This window comes from Gossypium arboreum, unplaced genomic scaffold, assembly GCF_025698485.1.
Source record: "Gossypium arboreum isolate Shixiya-1 unplaced genomic scaffold, ASM2569848v2 Contig00889, whole genome shotgun sequence".
Classification (NCBI taxonomy): domain Eukaryota; kingdom Viridiplantae; phylum Streptophyta; class Magnoliopsida; order Malvales; family Malvaceae; genus Gossypium; species Gossypium arboreum.
In genome coordinates this window covers 1-6,525 of record NW_026441003.1, presented here as the reverse complement: position 1 = coordinate 6,525, position 6,525 = coordinate 1, and the positions used below count along the sequence as shown (strand labels likewise).

The 6,525-nt window shown below is 35.2% G+C and overlaps 1 long non-coding RNA gene across 1 annotated transcript; it reads left to right on the top strand.

The window, feature by feature from the left end:
- The first annotated feature begins 89 nt into the window (after positions 1 to 89).
- Positions 90 to 5,978, top strand: LOC128289264 (uncharacterized). The gene is made up of 3 exons (XR_008278913.1): positions 90 to 157; positions 5,424 to 5,472; positions 5,651 to 5,978. It is a non-coding gene; the product is annotated as an uncharacterized LOC128289264 (long non-coding RNA).
- The last annotated feature ends 547 nt before the right edge of the window (positions 5,979 to 6,525 follow it).

Sequence of the window (6,525 nt, the reverse complement as noted above, 5' to 3'; positions counted from 1 at the left end):
TTTCTTGTATTCACCCTTTTGGTTTACCCTTTCCTCTCTTTCACCATGTGCCCTACCCATGTTTAGCTTTTGATATGCTTGTCTTTTTGTTTAGGAATTTACTGAACGTTTAGCTGCTCGTTCTCATGTAGTAATGGATCATTTCAGTACTGTAAGGGTGAGTCCAATTAAACTTTCCCAAGTTAATATCTTTTTGTTATATATGCAAGCTTTATTTGGTTCCATTGCTTTGACTTCTATGGCAATGAACTTCTCAAAATTTTCTCTGTTCTGGATTTGGTCTAAGTGTGGATTCCTTGATTATTCTGGTAAAATTATACATGCGTTTCATGTATAGGAGTAATGGTCAAAATCCAATTTGTTTCTTCTGAGTGCAAGTATGAGTACAATCATTCTCATTCACTTATTGTTTGTTTCTTTTGGAATGATATAACAGTAATAGTTTGCAGAGGTTTAATTTTGTTTTGGGCTAATTCTACTTAAAACAGTCTGTTTTATTCTCTTTCTTTCTCTTTATTTTCTCCAAAGCTAGAAGAAATGCATGTGTTGACAGTTTAGTGCTGAACATTATGAGGTTATGATGAAGCTTTTATCCCTGTTTGGTTCATTCAGTGTCAAAAGCATTGGCTGTTAATGTTGTAGAAATATATTCTGAATTTTTAATTAATAGTTAATGAATATTTGAACCTTGAAAGCATTCTCAAATTATTATCCATATATAACATGAAATACATGGATCATTTAATTAGTAACCTAAAATCAAGAGTCTAATCTACATGTTTAATACTTGGTATCTGGTCATGTTTAAGTTCCAATCTCTACAAAGAAATTACATTGTTAAAATCAGGCTTAATTTTATTCACAAGAAATTACACCGACATATATACACACAGTGAGCCTAACTTAGTAAACGATACTAGGAACAGACTAATTCTAGGAATGTTGACCCTAAAACAGCCTTAAAGTTAGGGATAACAATCATTGAAATATTTATAGAATCTTAGCTAATACACACACAATATTCCTTATTTAAGAAACTGTAATCTGGCACTCCCCCTCAAGCTGGGAAGTGGATATCATCCATTCTCAACTTGCTTACTAGTTTCTGAAAGAACTTCCCAGACAACTCTATGGTAAGTATATCGCTAGTTGACAAATCGGTGGACACAAATGGAGTGCAAATTAAGCCACCGTCAAGCTTTTCTTTTATAAAATGTCACCAACCTCAACGTGTTCGATCGATCATGTTGAACTGGATTATGTGCAATATTGATAGCAGACTTATTATCATAATACAACTTCATTGGACCTTCCCACTTGATCTTTAAATCTTCCAAACAAATCCCAAGTGTCATCGCCCTAAATTCAGCTTCTGCACTAGATCTAGCCACAACATTCTGTTTTTTACTCCTTCAAGTCACAAGGTTGCCTCCTAGGAAAGTGCAATAGCCCGAGGTTGATCTTCTATCAACAATAGACCTGCATAATCTGCATCAAGATAGGCTTCAAGAGTTAACTTCTCCACTTTCTTAAATAAAAGTCCTCCCTGGCGTGCCCTTTAAGTCTTGGAGAATCGATACAGCTCTAAGATGTGATTCTTTGGGGTTGTGCATGAATTGACTTACAACACCGATTGCTTAGGCAATATCCGGTCTAGTATGTGACAAGTAGATGAGCTTCCCACAAGTCTTTGATATGAACCTTTATCAACTGTTGCATCTTCTTGTGCATCTCAAGTCTGTGGTTAACCTCTATGGGCGTCTCTGCTGGTTTGCATCCCAACTTGCCCGCTCTGTAAACAAATCAATTATGTATTTTTTCCGAGATATGAAGATTCCTTCCGAGAATGTGCCACTTCAATATCTAGAAAATATTTTAACTTATCGAGCTCTTTGACTTCAAATTCTTTTACTAGGCATTTCTTTAAATTCTCCATTCTTTCCAGATCATCACCATCACTATAATGTCATCTACATAGGCTAACAAAGCAGTCACTCCCTTAAAGATAGTACTTTACAAAGCAGTGTGATCATCTAATGCCTTGGATACGATTTTGGGAATGGAGATGGAATTTAGGCTAGGAAGAAGGCTTTGTGCTTATGGGACAAATTTTTGTAAGACATGAATAAATACAAGGGATGTCTTGTGTAGGCTCTAGTCCCTTTTATATAGCAATGAGAAAATCAGTCTCTAATATGAATTTTTGTTGTTTTAGTATTAGTATTCAAAATAGGTTCAAGAATTACCTTGGGTTGTATAGTAGCATTGTATAGAAGCAGTTGTATAGAAGAAGAAGATGATTGAACTTGCACGGTGCCTACTTCCTTGAGTAAACCAAGAAGGACGAGTAGTGTCCTGAATCCCTTATTATGATTTGGGTGTATTAGGCTCTTTGGGTTGCATAGTTTCGAGTTGGCGCTGGTTGGGTAAGGATTGAGTGTTTGGTAGGCGGGAGCTGGAAAATCAAGGAGAAAGGATTCTCTGTCTTTATCTTTTGTGAATGAGATCTCCTTTGAAGATAAGGACTAGTAAAGTAATTCTCTTTTTTGCAAAAGTAACATCGTGATACATAATATTTTTTGTGGTGGATGATAGCATTTGTACCCTTTTGAGTGGAAGAATAATTGAGAAAGACACATTTGACAGCTCGTGGATCAAGTTTTCCCTTGTTTTGAGAATGTACATGTACAAAGGCAACACAGCCAAATATTTTGGGAGTAAGGTTATTTGAAGTATTGAAATTAGGAAAGAATTTTGCTAGAACTTGCATAGGACTTTGAGATTTAAGGACTTTTGTAGGCAATTTATTTATCATAAAAGTAGCAGTTAAAACAACCTTCCCCTAATATTGTTTAGGGACATTTTTTTGGAACAAGAGGGCTCTTGTAATAGCTAAAATGTGACTATTCTTTCTTTCGACAACACTATTTTGTTGGGGTATGCTAACACAAGATGACTCATGTATAATGCCTCTTTCTTGGAAATATGATGAGAAATTGATTGAAATAGTCTTTGACATTGTCGACCTAAATTTTTTATTTCAAGACAAAATTGTGTTTTGATCATATTTTAAAAGGTTGGAAAGACGACCTTACATCGATTTGCTTTTAAAAGGAATATCCAAGACACACAGTGCGATCATCAATAAAGGATACAAACCACCGAGCCCCGTAAATATTTGAAATAGTGGATGGCCCCAAACATCACAATTAATAAGAGTAAAAGGGTGGATGTTCTTTTATTGCTTATCGGAAAAGAGGTATGTTTATGTTTTGCAAGTTCACGACATCACAATGGAATTTTTAACAGTTAACTCTTTGAATTATGAAGGAAACATAATTTTAAGAACTCTAAATAATGGATGACTAAGGCGTAGGTGATGGAGCCAAATTTGGTCTTTATTGGTTTTAACATATTCGAGATAAATGACAAAAGTGAGGAACTCAGTACTAACTTCTCTATTGGATTCTTCAAGATAGTATAGGCCATTTACTTCCTTAGCATGTTCAATCATCCTCGTATTTTATTCCTGAAAAACACATCGATTGGGATAGAAAATCACACTACAATCGAGTCTTTGGTAATTTTGGATTGATAGAAGATTGGTAAAGTTTTGGAACATGGAGAACGTTTCTAAGAGTAAGAGTTTTGTTTATAACAATATCACCGACCAACCATCGTGATCACGTAACCATTGGCTTCGTTATCTTTCTATTACTAGGGTAAGGTGTATATGAAACAAATTTTTGTGAGGAACGTTTCTAAGTCAATGACCCAAGAACTTTTGGTGGGTATATTCGAGACTTTAGAATCTTGAGAAGAGGATATACCGAAAAAGCCAAACTACAAGTACCTGTTGAAGAAGATTTTTCCAATGATCTTAGCAAATTCTTCAACTTCTCAATTTCTTCTTTATTGAACTCAACAGATGATTCTTGAGAATTCCTTTCTCTAGCCAGCTTTGTTGCTGTATGTGCTTGCCCTCGTCCCTTTGGTTGTCAACTTTTTTTTTTGAAAAATTTTTAATTGTTGTCTGTGGCTTTCCATGGAGTTTTTAGCATCTTTCTTTAGTGTGACGAGATTTTTTACAGTAGGTGCACCATAAGAAATCCCTGTTAATAGGCCTTGTAAGTTCTGTCTACCTACTATCGTCGCTAGTTGGCTACTCCAGGCCAAATATCCTTTCATTTATAGCTTTTGTAACCAAGGCTGAACTATCCACCGACTATTCTCAATCATAACTCCTCTTCTTCCTTCCTCAGGCATTGACAATCGCAATTGTCTCATTTAGTGATAGTAGATCCTCTTTCCAAGTATTTGAACTCTTCATCGCATCAAACTCAACATTTAATCCAAAGAAGAAAATCATAAATTCGATCTTTTTCAACGAATCTTTTCAAGAGTGCTGCATTTTCACCACTTCATCCGAATACATTGGTAGTGATCCATCTCTTGCCATAAGCTTTGCAATGATTTGAATACTCCGTGATTGATTGACTTCCTTGCTTGGTAGATAAAATCTTAGTCTTGATTTCATAAATTTGGGTAGCATCTCGAACTTTAGAATAAGTTTGCTTCACAGCTTCCCATATTTCTTAGGCTGTGTTAAGAAACATGCATGTATCACTGATTTCTGGCATCATAGAGTTCCATAACCAAGACATTACCATAGAGTCTTGTTCATTCCAAGCATCAAACTTAGGATCTTTTTTAGGTCCAGTTTCGAGTAGGTGACTCAGCTTTCCTCTTCCCGTCAAGAACATGCGAACCAGTTGAGACCACTTAAGGTAATTCTTCAACCTGTAGGCTGCTTGGATGTTCTGCAACTCACTTGTTGGATTTGAGTTGTTCACAGAGACTTCTAAGATATCCCTAGTGTTGCTGGTTTCGATAGTTTCAGCCGGTTTCTTTTGAACAAATTTTACAGGGCTTGAGGGTTGATCGGAATGAGAAGAAGTTGCGGACAAAGAATAAAAAACCCAAAAATTGAGCTAAAAAGGCTCGATACCATGTTAAAATTCGGTTTAATTTTATTCACAAGAAATTACAGTGATATATATACACAGTGAGCGTAACTTAAAACTGTATACTAGGAAACAGACTAATTCTAGAAGTGTTGACCCTAAAACAGCCTTAAAGTTATGGATAATAGTCATTGAAATATTTACGAATCCTAGCTAATACACACACAATATTCCTTATTTAGGAAATTGTAATCGACAATGATCATACTGGTTTCATTGGAGTTTTTAGTTGCCTTAAATATTCCATAATACACAAAATGCTGAATTGTTGCATTAGTTTTTGATTGTACAATTATAATGTATTGTGAAACTTGAGTCTCAATTGAAACATGACTTAGGGTCATAACTAAATTATATCATTAGTTCTGATTTGGTAACTTCTAGAATTGCTTTGAACAGGCAAAAGTGCTCACAGCTTGCCAATCAAGAGACACTGACAACCTAGAAGGTAGTTTAGACTTTTTGTATCATTTGTCATTTTAGTTTCTCTTTTATGTGTACAAGTAACACTAATTGGTGCACTTGTTGCCGGTGCACTAACAAAAATAGTTTTGACCTAATATATGTTACTACTATATTTCATTTATACTCTTCTACCTTTCATTTATTTATTTTTATGACAATAGGAGAAGAGAATGTAGAAGAAAAAGAAGAGACGTCATATGGTTCTCTAATGATTGAGAGGTTAACTGGAAGTGAAGGACGGATAGATCATGTACTTCAGGTGTGTAATTATACTGTCTGATGTTATCTGATTTCATTTTAATTTCCCTTTAGTCTCTGTGTGTGTGTGCATGCATGCATTGGTGTATGCCTGTGAAAATGAGACTGCACGTGAACTGTGGTTAATACACTTTACTGCTAGCAGTTATTGATTCTTTAGTTTTGTTTTGTCAGTTGTCACTACTGTGATGTATGCCTGTGAAAATGAGACTGCACATGAACTTTGGTTAATACACTTCACTGCTAGCAGTTATTGGTTCTTTAGTTTTGTGTTGTCAGTTGTCACTACTGTGATGTGTAGGGTTTTACTGGTTTGTACCATTGGTATCTAAATCTAGCACTGAATGTTACTCTTGTAGACACCTGCCTCCAACCTATCGGAGGCCAATCAATATGATGGTATGTATTTAGATTTGGAGATTGAAGCATTACGATGCTCTAACTTATGGTCTTTCTTGGCTTCTTCTATTAGTAATTATAGTTCTACTTATTTACTCATATACCTGATTGAGCAATACAAATGAGTTGAAAATTGGTATTTGAGTTGGATGAGGAAGTATTTCAAGGAATCTTTTAAAAAAATGTTAAAGAGTGTATGGGGTTATGCCAACTTCCAATGATATAATTTTCAGAGTTTGTGTGATCAAAGAAATAGTGGACGGAGTTTAGTTGTCTTTTTCCTCTTATTGTAACATAAGGATTTTAGTTTGTGTTCTTAGTTATGATTGCTGGTGCTAATTTCTCCTTACTAGTCGTTTTGTTTTTCTACAGGATAAAA